General features: G+C 39.5%; 1 protein-coding gene across 8 annotated transcripts in view; it reads right to left on the bottom strand.

Annotated features, from left to right (window-relative positions):
- DLGAP1 (DLG associated protein 1) overlaps nucleotides 1-16,266 on the bottom strand; it is a 1,177,715-nt gene that overhangs the window by 22,084 nt on the left and 1,139,365 nt on the right. The window lies entirely within an intron of this gene.

The raw sequence follows: 16,266 nt of genomic DNA, 5'->3' as shown, positions 1-16,266 counted from the left end.
GTGCCAGTGAGAAACAGAAGCCAGGATACTGCTATTGGGACGTGCATTTGGTGTGTGATCACTGTCATTCTGGGTAATGATTCTGCTTACGTTCCCATCACTTATTCACTTCGATTCTATTTTTATAACATCACTCATGTACTCCCTCTTCTCTCCTCTGACACTGCCACCCTCCTGGCGTGGGCTCTCATCAAATCGCACCTAGATTACAGCTTTAAAATGAGGACCTGCATTGAATATAGACTTTTTCTCTGCCATTTCTTTCTAATTAATGCCATTTAGTAATTAAGGATGGGGCTTTGTAATATCCTAAATGGATTGATAAGCTCAATATGAACCTAATGTGATATGGTAGCTAGAAAAGGGAATGCACCCTTTGGGGGCATTAAGGGAGGCATAGCGTTTGGTCTAGGAGTGTGATAATATCACTACACTGTGTGCCGTGGATCAGAATACATCTAGCGTAACTGTGTTCTGTTCTAGGTGCCATGTTTTAGAAAGTCATGCATAGTCTGGACCAGAAGTGTCAGATTCCTAGCCTGCTCTAACCAGATTAAAATGGGAAATGTTTAACAAAATAATTAAAACAATCAAGATGGCGAAGGGTCTTTAGATCATGTCATATGAAGACTGGTTGAAAGCACTGAGGATGGTTAGCCTGGAAAAAACTGGGGGGAGGAGGAGGGGAGAGGGGAATGACAGCATTATAGCTGACTTCAGGTATTTGATTGGACAGTACATGAAAAAAGCAATACATTTATTCTGCCTGGTTCTTACCTTAAATACCAAAACAAGAAGAAATGGATAAAAGTTGCAGCAAAAGCAAAATTAGATTCAATGCAAGGAAAAACTTTCTAACAATTAGAGCTATCCAAAAAAGGTTAAAGGACTGCCCTGTGATGTAGTAAATTCCCACTCACTGGAGGTATTCAAGCAAAGGCTGGATGACCACTTGTCAGATAAGTTCTATAGGGATTCTTATTCAGGTACAGGTGTGGACCCAACAGCCTTTGGAATTTTACCTGCTGCAGGTTTTAATGTTCACCTTTTAGATTGGTAACCCTTTAAAGGGCTGCGGTTGGACAGAGCACCACAACTCCTTGAAAGAATACAGTAGGGGTGGCTAGGTGGTGCAGTAAATAGAGCACCGGCCCTGGAGTCAGGAGGACCCAAGTTCAGATCTAGCCTCAGACACTTAACACAAAAAACTAGCTGTATAACCTTGGGCAAGTCACTTAAGGAGTTGGAGCAGGAGACTTGGGATATCACTTAATCACTATGAACCTCAGTTTGGTCATCTGTAAAATGGGAGAGGATACTAATACTTGTATTATATATCTCCTTGACCAAGTCCTACTCCATTGCCCCATGAAGTGGAAGTAAGGAGGTGAGGAAGTGACCTTGGGTTTTTGAAGACTATGTCTGGGGAATACAGGCTCTGGCAGTTGCTCCCATCCAGGAACAGATTATATTTTATTTCTGAGGACTAGACTAACTAAGAATGGAAAAGCTCATGACCAGCAGGTTAGCTATAAAATTATGGGGCATTTGATCACCTTGTATTTCTGTGGTCATGATTTGTATTTGCAAAAGCCCACCCTGAAAATAATTGCAACTAATATGATATCAGTTATAGAAATTGAAGGAGTGGTGAAATTTTGCAAAGAAATTAATAAGACCCTCCAAATTAAATCAACATATCCTTTGAGAGGCAACCAAGGCGAGGTAGATAGAGAGTTAGCCTCTGAATCAAGAAGATCTGGGTTCAAGTCTATCTCTGACACATGCTGACTGTGTGATCCTGGGCAAGTCACTTAATTCCTCAATGCCCAGGCAACTCTCTTAGATTATAAGTTACAGAGCAGGTGCTGACTTGCACTGGCAAAGGGTTTCCACAATGGGAGTTCCTATCATCAATAAAATCACAGGTCAAGTTCTCCCTTGCCAGCCCCCTCCAAAGACAAAGATACACACACACACACGTTGATACTTGATGATTTTTCATGTATAGAGAGAACATAAAAAAAATATTGGGTAATAAACATGGTTTAATAGTAAGGATGAGAGAGGCCACCATGAAACCTCACAACTATATAGCATGAATACTTTCTTCAAGAAAAGAATTGGACATGGCAAGCACCCAAAATTATACATACAAAAAAAAAAGGATTCTATTTTAACAGATAGTAAAAGATTTGTTAACATCAGGGAAGTCATCCCTATATCAGCTGTCTTTGTGAAAAGGAAAAGGAAGTGGGATTACAAAGAGCCACATGGTTTCATTAAGAACAACGGGTTGCACCAGAATAACCTTATTTCCTTTTCTTGGACAGGATTTCTATACTGATAGATAAGAAAAATCCTGTAGATATATTCTCCCTATATTCTAGCAAAGTATTTGATAAAGTATCTTATGCTATTCTTGTGGGAAAGGAGGAGAAATGTGTACTTGATGATAATAGAGGTAGGTGGCCCAATTCAAAGAGAAGTCATTCATTTCTTGCCCTTGTGTTTCCTGACATTGCCCTCTCCTAGTTCTCTCTCCTCCTGACCCCTCCTTCTCAATCTCCTTTGCTGAATCAGCATCCATGGTGTACTCCCCTAAGCATGAGTAGACTTATCCTCTCCAAGCTAAACACGTCTTGGCAGATCAAAAGATGCAGAGTAGTTGTTTGGTCATTTTTCAGTTGTGTCTGACTCCGTGTGATACCTTTTGGGTTAGCCTAGTTAACAATAACTTAAGCCTTGACTGACATCATTTCCCTCAGTCTCCTCTCCCTTCTCATTGGATGGCTGGAGGGTGAAGCACCGAACTCCTCCTAATGCCTTTCTTTATAGAGGGCAGAAGCTGGACTTTTGGACTCATTTCGCTCTGCATCTTCTGCTTTGTCTGGTTTCAACTCCATGGTACAAAATGTCTCTGCCCTAGGTACTCCCTTGTATCCCATCCCCACGTTTTCCTGCCTCGTTTTATGTGTTGTTTCCCACCATTAAATTGTGAATTCCCTAAAGGCAGGGAATGTTTTTCTTTTTTGTCAATTGCATCTCCAGCACTTAGTACAATCCTGGCCTATAATTGCTGTTTGTCCTTCGTACTCAATTTTTGGGTCAAGGTACAGTGTGTTCAACTGTGGCTCATCAGTTCAATACAAGCTTAGAAGGCTCTACCAGAGGTTGAGCACAAATACCGTGTTTCCCCGATAATAAGACACTGTCTTATTATTTTTTTGGACAGAAAAACACCAGAGGGCTTATTTTCAGGGGAGGGCTTATTTTAATGAACATTGACAGCAATTTTAATAAACAGGTAAATGTGAACAAAAAAATGTACCTTTATTCAATAATGAATTCAATAAAGAACAGGATGATGCGCTCACTGCTGCAGCTCTGATTGGATGCAGCTCGGAGTGCGACGTGCGTTTAATGTAGCGTGTAGCGCAGGGGATCACCTTCACTACAGTAGCAATCTCAATAGGGCTTATTTTCGGGGGAGGGCTTATTTTAGAGGAATCTTACACAGTAAGGGGAGGGCTTATTTTTGAGATAGGTCTTATTATCGGGGAAACACGGTAGTTCATGTGAACATTTGGGATGGAGATGTCTCCAGATCCATGCATCTCACATTTCCTTTGAGTTGCTGTGATTCTGCTTTGCTCATAGAACATAGCACCTTCTTTGATTTAGGCACGCCATTCTGGGTGCCCCTGTGCCAGTGCCTTCCATGTCTCACAATACTGAAATTCTTCAGAGACCTTGAGAGTGTCTTTGTATCGTTTCTTCTCACCTCCATGTGAGTGCTTGCCTTATGTGAGTACTCTGTAAAATAGTCTTTTAGGAAAACTAATGTTTGGCATTTGGGCTACATAGCCAGTCCACTGGAGTTACACTCTCTGCAGCAGAGTTTGAATGCTTGGCAGTTCAGCTTGAGAGAGTACCTCAGTGTCTTATCTTACCTTATCTTGCCAGGTAATCTTCAGAATTTTCCTAATACAATTCAAATAGAAGTGGTTCAGTTTCCTGGCATGGTGCTGGTATGCTTTCCAAGTTTCACAGGTATACAATGAGGTCAGCACAATGACTCTGCAGACCTTCAGTCTGATATACAGTCTAATATCTCTTCTCTCCCACACTTTCTTTCAGAGCCTCCCAAACACTGAGCTAGTTCTGGCGAGGCATACATCAACTTCATTATCTATGTGGATGTCCCTAGAAAGCATATTGCCAAGGTAAGTGAATTTATCCACAGCATTCAAAATTTCTCATTAGCTATAACCAAAGGTTCCATGGATGGATGGCATAGTGCTGGCTGGTGGAGAACCTATTTTCTTGGTGTTGTCAGACCAAAATTAGCAAAAGCAGAGAATCAATCCATAGTCTTGTTGCATCTCACCATCAAAGGCTGCATTGAGTACACAATCATCTGTGAATAGAAAGTCATGCACCAACTTTCCTTCCACTTTAGTCTTGGCTTGTAGCCTTTTCAAGTAAATTTACCATTTGTGTGGTAGTTGACCTTGATATCATTTTTGTCCTCATTAAAAGCATCTGACAACATTGTGGAAAAAATGCAAGAGAGCAAGCACACAGCTCTGCTTCACTCCACTGATGACTAGGAAAGCTTGAGAGCATAGTCCATTATCCAGAACCCATGTAGATTTGCTATCATGAAACAGACACATAATACCAATGAACTTCTCTAGGCAAACAAATTTCACCAGTATTTTCCACAAGCCCTAATGACTGACAGTATCAAAGGCCTTGGTTGCTGAATGTTGTACACAGACCTCTGTTCTGCTCCTATAATTTCTCTGGAGTTGTCAGGCAGCAAATGCCATACTGACCATTCCATAGCTTTTTTTGAAGCCACGCTGGCTCTTGGGTAGATGACCATCTTCCAGGTGAAGAATCAGTCAACTAAGGAGTACTCTGGCAAGATTCTTGCCAGCAATGGTTAAGAAAGAGACAATTAGGGGGAAAAGTCAAGATGGTGGAGTAGAAACAGGACCTCCCCACACCTCAGGCTCTCACCACCTCCAATCCATGTAAAAGGGGACTCTGAACAAACATTGCAGCTACAGAACCCACAAAATGACATAGAGAAGCTAACCTCCCAATGAGGACAGCCCAGCAGAACTGCAGGAAGGGGTCAGCACAGTGCTCTTGGAGCTGAGCCCAGTTCCACACTGAGGTTTTAGCCCCAGGACAGGCTTGACCACACTCCGGCTGGAGGGACTCCAGATCACCAGCATCTGTGGCAGTTTCCAGAATTATCAACACATAGATGCTAAGGACAAAGTGAGAGGTCAGTGCAGTGTGGACTTTGGGACCCAGTAGTTGGGAGTGCATCGGCTTTTGCCCCTGGGGCGAGAAGCCGCTGAGGGCTGCAGCCCAGCCCCTGCCACATGTCAGCTTCAGCTCCTGGCCTGCAGGGGATAAGAGGGGGGATGATGGAAGGGAGGGCAAGCTGGGGGGTAGGGAAGTTGGAAGCACCCACTTTTAAAAAGGGATGGGAATCAAAGTAGAGAATAGAACAAGTGGGAGGTGAGATAGGAGGGAGGGAAATATAGTCAGTCTTTTAAAATATATCTACTATGTTAATGTTTTGCATTAGATACTCATGTACAATCTATACTGAACTACTTATCTTCCCATTAAGGGTGGGTGACAAGGGAGGAAGGGAATGAATCCGGAATTCAAAGTTTTAAAATCAAATGTTTAAATATATATATATATATATATATATATATATATGTACTATTATTAATACTATTTTACATGTAATTAGGAAATAAGATATACAGGTACTGGGGCATAAAGATCCACCATGCCCTATTGGAAAAGTCGAAGGGGGTATGGTAGAAGATATGGGAGAGAACAGATTGGAGAAGGGGATATCCTGTGGGACTGCTATTTTGGGGAGGTGGGTAGGGGAAAAACGGGGAGAAAATTTGTAACTCAAAATCTGGTGGAAATGAATGATGTAAATCAGAAGTTAATAAAACATTTGAAAAATGAAAAAATAAAAAATAGTGTATTAAAAAAAAGAAAATTAAGGACAAACACGATAGCCATTGAATGTTGTCACCTAGTATTTTTATGCTATAGTATATGCAACTATTTATTTTTGTTAAATTTTCTTTGTTGGTTTGTTTCAAAAAAAAAAAAGAGAGACACTTATAATTATCACAGTTCAACCTGTTACATTTTCCTTTATAGAGATGGACAATGAAGACATTTTTTATATCCTGGGGGAATAACCTTTTCTTGTCTTATAACTTGGAAGATTTCAGTCAGCTTCTGTATAAGCAGTGAACCCCCTGCCTCATAAATCTCTGCTGAGATGAAATCAATACCAGGTACTTTGTCACATGAAAGGAGCCTAATGACATTCAACATATATTCTTCAGTTGGAAGTTCAGTATCTCATTACCTTCTCATCATCAACACTGTCTTCCATTTACCTAAATGCAACAAAACTTCATGAATGTACCCTCACAACAAGCATTGGCATTTAATAGACTATGTCATTGTAAGGAGAAGAAACAGGCAGGATGTGAGAATGATTAAAGAGATGTGTGGCATAAAGTGCTGGACCAATCATAGACTTATCCTCTCCAAGCTAAACATTCTCATTCAACAGAAGAGGTGGCCCCAAGGCAAGAGAATGGTTAGGAGACTAAATATCAACAGATTAGAGCACTTCTCTGTGGGTAAACAGTTTATTGCTGACCTGGAGGGAAAGCAAAGTCAGCATACAGTTAGCAACATTGAAGCAGAAAAGGAACAGGCAGCTTTCAGAGACTTGGTGTATACTGGTGAATTTACTCATCTGGGCCAGAACAGTTGCAATTATCAGGATTGATTTGATGAAAATGATGCAGCAATTCAGAAGCTGATAAACAAAAATGAGAACTCCACAGGCTTTACCTGAAGGAAAGTTTGTCTGTCTCTAAGAAGACAGCATTTAACTTTTTCAAAAGTAAAGTACAACATCCAGAGAAAGAACTTTGGAGTCTGAATGCAGATAGAAGCAAACTATTTGTTCTCCTTTTCTTTTGTTGTTTTGATTTGTTTCTTCTTTCTCTTGATCCCTCCCATTAGTTCTAATTCTTCTTTACATCATGACTAATGTGAAAATATGTTTAATCTGAATGTATAAGTAGAGCCTATATCAGATTGCATGGTGTCTTGGGGAGCAGGGAGAAGAAGGGGGAGAAAATTTAAAACTCAAAATCTTATGGAAGTGAATGTTGAAAACTAAAAATAAGTTAATTATTAAAAAAAGTAAAGTACAAGCAAAGCTTAGAGAGATGTAAGATTCTTGGCAGATGAAATTCAGTTTCTATGATGCTCTGAAGACTATTTATGGGCCAAAGATCTCTGGAACATCTCAACTAATCAATGTTGATGGACCCACACTGATTAGTTACAAGTGATTCTGGAGAGATGGGCTGAATACTTTCATAGATTGTCACCAACCAATGCTGAAGCCATTGACCTTATACCTCAGGTTGAAGTCAGTTGTCTCTAACTGGAACATAGGGGGAACTTCCTAAGTGTTTATTGGATTGTTTATTGTATTGGATTAGGAAACTGAGGCTCAGAAAGGTTAAGGAACTTCCCTAGAGGCACAAACCAGTCATACACACACATACACACACACACACACACACAGAGTAATAGATTCCAAATTTCAATCTATATCCTTTGATTCCAGACCCAGTATTCATTCTGCTTGGGTTATTTATATGGTACATATTCATTTGTTGCTTCTATGACCTGGTTTGAAAAATAATTCCTCACAGATTTAGTTCAATTGATTCAGGGATATTTGTAATCTGCTGTAAGTCACACATGATCTCACATTATCCAGTACAAAGTCTAAGTAGAAAAAAGGTGAATCTGTTTCATTTCTGACCAAGAGTCATTAGTTTACACCTAACAAGCAGTCTTGTTTTTGTTTTTAAACAGAAATCAAATTGTCGGGGGCAGAGTCTAGATGGCAGAGTAGAGACACGACTTCCCCATGGCTCCGGCTTCCACCTTCCACCTTCCCCAATCCATGTAAAAAGGGGACTCTAAACAAACTTTGGAGCTGCAGAACCCACAAAATGATACAGAGAAGTTAACCTCCTGCTAAGGACAGCCCGGCAGGCCGGCAGGAATTGGCCAACGCAGTGCTCTGGGAGCCGAGCCCAGCCCCACACCAAGGCTTTAGGCCCAGGGCAGGCCTGATCAGCCTCCAGCAGGAGGTACTCCAGATCAGCAGCAGCAGCTGTGGCCGTTTCCAGATTTATCAACACATAGATGCGAAGGACAAAGTGAGAGGTCAGTGCAGTCTGGACTTTGGGACCCAGTAAGTGGGAGTGTGTGGCTTTTGGCCCTGGGACGAGAAGCCACTGAGATGCCGGCAGAGCCAGCCAGCCCCATGTGGCAACTTCAGCTCCTGGCCTGCAGAGTGTAGGGGGACCAAGCACCAGTCTGAGGGGTAATCGCTCTTACTTTAACCTGCTTGGATCTGGATTGCAGTCTAGGGTGGAGGTCCTGGGGTATGTGCCCAGTTTGCCAGAGCATGTGGAGACCTCAGAGAGGGCACCCATCTAATACATATGGCAGCTGAGAAAACCCCAGCGTTTGGGACGAAAGTTCCCTGTCTGGTGGCAGAGTCCTACTGTGGCAAAAAACCCAGGGGTCAAGTGACTTGAGGGGCAACATGACCAGGCAAAGGAAACAAAGCAGACAGAAGATTCCAACATCACACTCCTATTTTGGGGACAAAAAGGAGCAAAGCATGGAACAGGAGGAAGACAGTGAAGTCAAAATTCCTGCACCAAAAACTTCAAAGGAAAATACAAGCTGGTTACAGGCCATAGAGGACCTTAAGAAGCAGATAAGAGAAGTGGAGGAAAAAGGGGAAGAGAAATGAGAACGATGCAAGAAAATTATGAAATGAGAGTCAACAGCCTGACTGAGGAAAATAACACCTTGAAAAATAGACTAACTCAGATGCAGGGGCAGGCCTGGAAGGCGTGGCGTGGCAGAGGCAGGCCCGGAAGGGGCCTGATCAACTCCTAGGGCAAGTCTTCCCACCAACCACGAGGTCCGCTACCAGGCCTATCACCAAAGGGCTGGGACTGGAAAGAGCAAGGTAAGGAGCAAATACAGGGGCTGCTGTCCTGTACAGCAAACACTCCAGGGGCTACCACTTCATAGCCCAGAAATAAAAAAAAAAAGCCCCTTTCAGGACCTCCAAAGTCCAGGATGACAGAGTGAACCTCACTTGCTCCAAACCCCCCCTCTGACCCTGAAAACATAGTAACTCTTGCCGCAGGGCAAAACCCTCTACAGTAAAGGCTTGGGATCCTAGAAGAAGGGTATGGCTAGGACCTGCCTCAAAATGGGTAGAAAGCAGACTACAAAGACAAAGACTCTGGAGTCCTACTATCCTCAGAGGGAGGAACCAACCTCAGAGGGAGACAATGCGGACTCCACACCCAAAGCTGAACTTCAACAGGGAATGGGTCCCAAGCACAGAAGGCTCTCCTAGATGAGATCAAAAGGAACTTTGAAAACAAAATGAGAGAGATAGAAGACAAAATGAATAATTCCCTCAAAACCAAAATAGCAGAATTAGAAAAACATTATAATAAGGAAAACATCTCTCTAAAAAGAAAAGTGTATGATATGGAAAAAGAGCTCCAAAAATTAACCAAGGAAAATGATTTGCTAAAAACTAGAATTAACCAAATGGAAACAAATAACTCTATGAGGAAGCAAGAATTAGTAAAGCAAAACAACAAGACTGAAAAAGTAGAAAAAGAGATAAAATACCACAAAGAAAAAATAACTGACCTGGAAAACAGATCCAGGAGAGATAATCTTAGAATCATAGGCCTACCAGGAAATTATGATGAAAAAATGAGCCTGGACAACATTCTCCAAGAGCTCATTAAGGAAAACTGCCCTGAGATATTAGAACCTGAGGGTAAAATAGAAATCAAGAGAATCCACCAGACACTTGCTGAAAGAGATCCCAAACTGAAAAGTCCTCGAAATGTTGTGGCCAAACTCCAGAACTACCAGATAAAAGAGAAAATACTTCAAGTGGCCAGAAAGAAACAATTCAAATATCGAGGGTTCACAGTGAGGATTGCACAGGATTTGGCAGCCTCTACACTGAAAGATCAGAGGCAGTGGAATACAATTTTCCGGAGGGCAAAAGAGCTCGGGTTACAATCAAGGATCACATACCCAGTGAGACTGAGCATATTCTTCCAGGCAAAGAGATGGTCATTCAATGATATAACAGAGTTCCAGACCTTCCTGATAAAAAAGCCAGAACTCAATGGAAAATTCAACCTCCAATTACGAGATACAACAGTGACTTAGAAAGGTAAACAAGGAGAATATAAACACACCCTGCTATTTGATAAGAGCAAACTGGTTATAGACAAGTAGAGGGTATGATTATAAAATACACAAAATGATGATTTAAAAAAAATCTTATTAAGGGCTACAAAGGGACTGCAATGGGAGAAAGGGAATGGATGAAGTGGAAAAGGATAAATTATGCCACATATAGAGGCATAAAAACTGTATAGCAGAGGAAAAAAAGGGAAGGAGTTGGGAAGCATATGAGCTTTTCCCTCATTGGTTCTGGTACAAGGAGGGAATAACAACCAGTGAAGCATAGGACTCTATGAAGAAGAAAATGCAAAAAGTACCATTTTAGAGGGAAACAGGGGAGGGAGAGGAGCTTCGCATGAGATTTGTTCCTGTCACTCTTGGTGCAAAGAAGAAATAACAACTTCCTTAGGTATAAAAATATCCTATGGGCAGTAGGAGGGGGAAAGGGTTACGAAAGGGGGGTGGGAGTAGTTTGTAGAGAGGGAAGTAGTAAGGGGAAAGGGGAGGAAAAGGGAGGGGGGCTGAAAAGGGAACACTGAGGGAGGTGGTGGTCAAAAGGAAAACTATTAAGGGGAGGAAGGGAGAAGGGAAGGAAAATATGAACATTAACAGGGGCAGGAGTAGGATGGAGGGAAAGAAAGAGATAACAATCATAACTGTAAATGTGAATGGAATGAACTCTCCCATAAAATGGAGACGGATAGCAGAATGGATTTGAAATCATAATCCTACAATATGCTGTTTACAAGAAACACATCTGAAACAGAGGGATACACACAAAGTAAAGGCAAAAGGTTGGAATAAAATATATCATGCCTCAGCTAAAGTAAAAAAAGCAAGGGTAGCAATCCTTATCTCAAATAAAGCAAAAGCAAAAATTGACCTAATTAAAAGAGATAGGGAAGGAAACTATATCCTGTTAAAATGCACCATAGAGGATGAAGCAATATCATTACTTAACATATATGCACCAAGTGGTGTAGCATCCAGATTCCTAGAGGAGAAGGTAAAGGAATTAGAGGAAGAAATAGATAGCAAAACTATACTAGTGGGAGACCTTAATCTCCCCCTCTCTGAACTCGATAAATCCAACCTCAAAATAAACAAGAAAGAAGTTAAGGAGGTGAACAGGATTTTAGAGAGGATAGGTATGATAGATCTCTGGAGAAAACTGAATGGGGATAAAAAGGAATATACTTTCTTCTCAGTGGTTCATGGCACATACTCAAAAACTGACCATGTCCTAGGGCATAAAAACCTCACAATTCTATGCAGTAAGGCAGAAATATTAAATGCATCCTTCTCAGATCATGATACAATAAAAATTATATGCAATAAAGGGCCAGGGAGAGACAGACTAAAAACTAATTGGAAATTAAGCAATTTAATCCTAAAGAATGAGTGGGTCAAACAAGAAATTATAGAAACAATCAGTAATTTCATTCAAGAGAATGATAATAATGAGACAACACACCAAAATCTGTGGGATGCATTAAAGGCAGTTCTTAGGGGAAGTTTTATATCCCTGAGTGCATACATGACTAAATTAGAGAAAAGGGAGCTCAACGAATTGGGCGTGCAATTAAAAAACCTAGAAAAAGAACAAATTCAAAATCCCCAATTAAATACTAAATTAGAAATAATGAAGACAAAAGGAGAGATTAATAAAATTGAAATTACGAAAACTATTGAATTAATAAATAAAACCAAGAGCTGGTTTTATGAAAAAACCCACAAAATTGATAGACCCTTAGTCAATATGATAAAAAAAAAAGAAAGAAGAAAACCAAATTATGAGTATCAAAAATGAAAAGGGTGAATCTACCTCCAATGAAGAGGAAATCAAAACAATAATTAGGAATTATTTTTTCCAATTGTATGCACATAAATTTGACAATCTTAGGGAAATGGATGAATATTTACAAACCTACAAGTTGCCCAGATTAACTGAAGAGGAAGTAAATTACATAAATAATCCCATCTCAGAAAAAGAAATTGAACAAGCCATCAGTCAACTCCCTAGGAAAAAATCTCCAGGGCCAGATGGATTCACTAGTGAATTCTATCAAACATTTAAAGAACAATTGATTCCAATACTCTACAAACTATTTGGGAAAATTAGTGAAGAAGGAGTCCTTCCAAATTCTTTTTATGACACAAATATGGTACTGATACCTAAATCAGGAAGAGATAAAACAGAGAAAGAAAATTAAAGACCAATCTCCCTCATGAATATAGATGCAAAAATTCTAAATAAAATACTAGCAAAAGATTACAGCAACTTATCTCAAGAATAATACACTTTGATCAGGTAGTATTTATTCCAGGAATGCAAGAATGGGTTAATATTAGGAAAACCATCAGTATAATTGATCATATCAACAATAAAACTAGCGGAAACCACATGATCATCACAATAGATGCAGAAAAGGCTTTTGACAAAATACAACGTCCATTCCTATTAAAAACACTAGAAAGTATAGGAATAAATGGAGCCTTCCTTAAAATAGTAGGTAGCATCTATCTAAAGCCATCAGCAAGTATTATATGTAATGGGGAGAAGCTAGAAGCATTTCCCATAAGATCAGGGGTGAAACAAGGGTGTCCACTATCACCCCTCTTATTCAGTCTGGTACTAGAAATGTTAGCAGTAGCAATTAGAGAAGAAAAAGAAATCAAAGGAATCAAATTAGGCAAAGAAGAGACCAAGCTATCACTCTTTGCAGATGATATGATGATATAGAGAATCCTAGAGAATCAAGTAAAAAACTACTTGAGACAATAAATAAATTTGGCAAAGTTGCAGGATATAAAATAAACCCACATAAATCCTCAGCATTCCTATATATCTCCAATGAAATTCATCAGCCAGAGATAGAAAGAGAAATCCCATTTAAAGTTACTGTAGACATTATAAAATATTTGGGAATCTACCTGCCAAAACAAACCCAGGACCTGTATGACCATAACTACAAAACACTTTTCACACAAATAAAGTCAGATCTAACTAATTGGAAAAATATCAATTGCTCGTGGCTGGGTTGAGCTAATATAATAAAAACGACAATTTTACCTAAATTAAATTATATATTTAGTGCCATACCAATTAATTTACCAAAAAACTACTTTATAGAGCTAGAAAAAATAGTAACAAAATTCATTTGGAAGAATAAACGGTCCAGAATATCAAGGGAGTTAATGAAAAGAAATGCTAGGGAAGGTGGACTAGCTATACCAGATTTCAATCTGTATTATAAAGCAGCAGTCATCAAAACTACTTGGTACTGGCTTAGGAATAGAGGAGTTGATCAATGGAATAGATTAGGCACACGAGATTCAGAAGTCAAGGACTATAGTAATCTATTGTTTGATAAACCCCCAGACCCTGGTTTTTGGGATAAGAACTCACTATTTGACAAAAACTGCTGGGAAAACTGGAATATAGTACGGCAGAAACTGGACATAGACCATTATCTAACACCATATACCAAAATCAAGTCTAAATGGGTGCATGATCTAGGTATAAAGATTGATACTGTAAGCAGTCTCTTAAAACAAGGAATAGTTTACCTATCAGACTTGTGGAGAGGGAAAGACTTTATGACTAAACAAGAATTAGAGAACATTATAAAATGTGAAATGGATAATTTCGACTACATGAAATTGAAAAGTTTCTGTACAAACAAAGCCAATGTAACCAAGATTAAGAGGGGGGTGGGAAATTGGGAAAGAATCTTTACAACCTATGTCTCTGACAAAGGACTCATTTCTAAATTATACAGAGAATTGAGTCAAACTTATAAGAATACAAGTCATTCCCCAATTGATAAATGGTCAAAGGATATGAACAGGCAATTTTCAGAGAAAGAAATTAAAGATATCTATAAGCACATGAAGAAATGCTGTAATTCACTATTGATCAGAGAAATGCAAATCAAAACAACTCTGAGGTACCACATCTCACCAGTTGGATTGGCTAGGATGACAAAACAGGAAAATGACAAATGCTGGAGAGGATGTGGGCAAATTGGAACACTAATGCATTGCTGGTGGAGTTGTGAACTGATCCAGCCTTTCTGGAGAGCAATCTGAAATTATGCCCAAAGGGCATAATACTTTTATATCCTTTGATCCAGCAATACCTCTCCTAGGGTTATATCCCAAAGAGATCATAGAAATGGGAGAAAGACCTATATGTACAAAAATGTTTTTAGCAGCTCTTTTTGTGGTAGCAAAGAATTGGAAGTTAAGGGGGTGCCCATCAATTGGGGAATGGCTGAACAAGTTGTGGTATATGCATGTTATGGAATACTATTGTGCTATAAGAAACAAGGAGCATCGTGTCTTCTTATTTACCCGTGGAGGCTTAAAAGAACTGATGCTGAGTGAGAAGAGTAGAACCAGGAGAAATTTGTACACAATTACAGACACAACGTATGTGTGATGACCAACTTTGATAGACTGGACTCTTCTCAGCAATGCAGTGATAGAAGTCAATCCCAAAAAACTCATGATGGAGAGAAATATGTGCATGGAGAGAAAGAACTAGAAAGAACTAAGTTTATATCCAGGTGGAAGCAAAATAGCTGATCTTTTTCCTTCTCTTATTTGGTTTTATGTCCTCTTTACCATTTTTCATTCCAGCTGGTACAATCTGTCTTTATAACCTGACTAATGTATAATGTGAAAGTATTTACAGATCCTATACTTGACTATAAGCTGCCATGGGTGGGAGGGGAGGGAGTGGGACAAAATGTGAAACTCAAGGAATTGTGGAATTGAATCCTGTAAACTAAAAGGAAACAAACAAGTTAATAAAAAAAAAAAGATAAAAAAAAGAAAAATAGACTAACTCAAATGGCAAAAGAGGATCAAAAAGGCAATGAGAAGAAGAATGCCTTAAAAAGCTGAATTTGCCAGATGGAAAAAGAATCTCAAAAGCTTAATGAGGAGAATCACTGCTTCAAAATTAGATTGCAGCAAATGGAAGCTAATGACTTTATGAGAAATCAAGATGCTGTTAAACAGATCCAAACAAATGAAAGAATAGAAGGCAATGTGAAATATCTCATGGGAAAAACTACTGACCTGGAAAATAAATCCAGGAGAGATCATTTCAAAATTTTTGGACTACCTGAAAGCCATGATTAAAGTAAGAACCTAGAAATCATCCTCCAGGAAGTTCTCAAAGAAAACTGCCCTGATGTTTTAGAACCAGAGGGCAAAATAGAGGTTGAAAGAATCCACTGATCACCTCCTGAAAAAGATCCCCAAAAGAAAACTCCTAGGAATATTATAGCCAGGTTCTGGAATTCCCAGATCAAGGAGAGACTATTACAAGTAGCCAGGAAAAAACAATTTGAATATTGTGGAAACACAATCAGGATAACCCAGGATTTGGCAGCTTCTACAATGAGGGATTGAAGGGTTTGGAATATGATATTCTGAAGGGCAAAGGAGCTGGGATTAAAACCAAGAGTCACCTACCCAGCAAAACTGAGTATCATGTTTCGGGGAAAATATGGTTATTCAGTGGAACCGAGGACCTTTAAGCATTCTTGCTGAAAAAAACAGAGTTGAATAGAAAATCTGACATTCAGATACAAGAAGCAAGAGAAGCATGAGAAGGTAAACAGGGAAAAGAAATCATAAGGAACTTATCAAAGTTGAACTATTAACATTCCTACATGGAAAAACAATAATTGTAACTTATGAAACTTTTCTCAGTAGTTGAAGGGAATAGAAATATGTATGTCTATATATGAGGGTATATGGGCATATGAATACACATGTGAATGTGTGTATATATGTTTACAGGTATACATAGATAGAGGCCACAGGACCAATTTAACAGGAAGG

Source organism: Petaurus breviceps, unplaced genomic scaffold, assembly GCF_028583685.1.
Source record: "Petaurus breviceps papuanus isolate PSGF00001 unplaced genomic scaffold, PetGlider_PUasm1.0 38, whole genome shotgun sequence".
Taxonomy (NCBI): domain Eukaryota; kingdom Metazoa; phylum Chordata; class Mammalia; order Diprotodontia; family Petauridae; genus Petaurus; species Petaurus breviceps.
The sequence above is the reverse complement of the archived record's forward strand: the minus strand, read 5'-3'. Positions and strand labels throughout refer to the sequence as shown.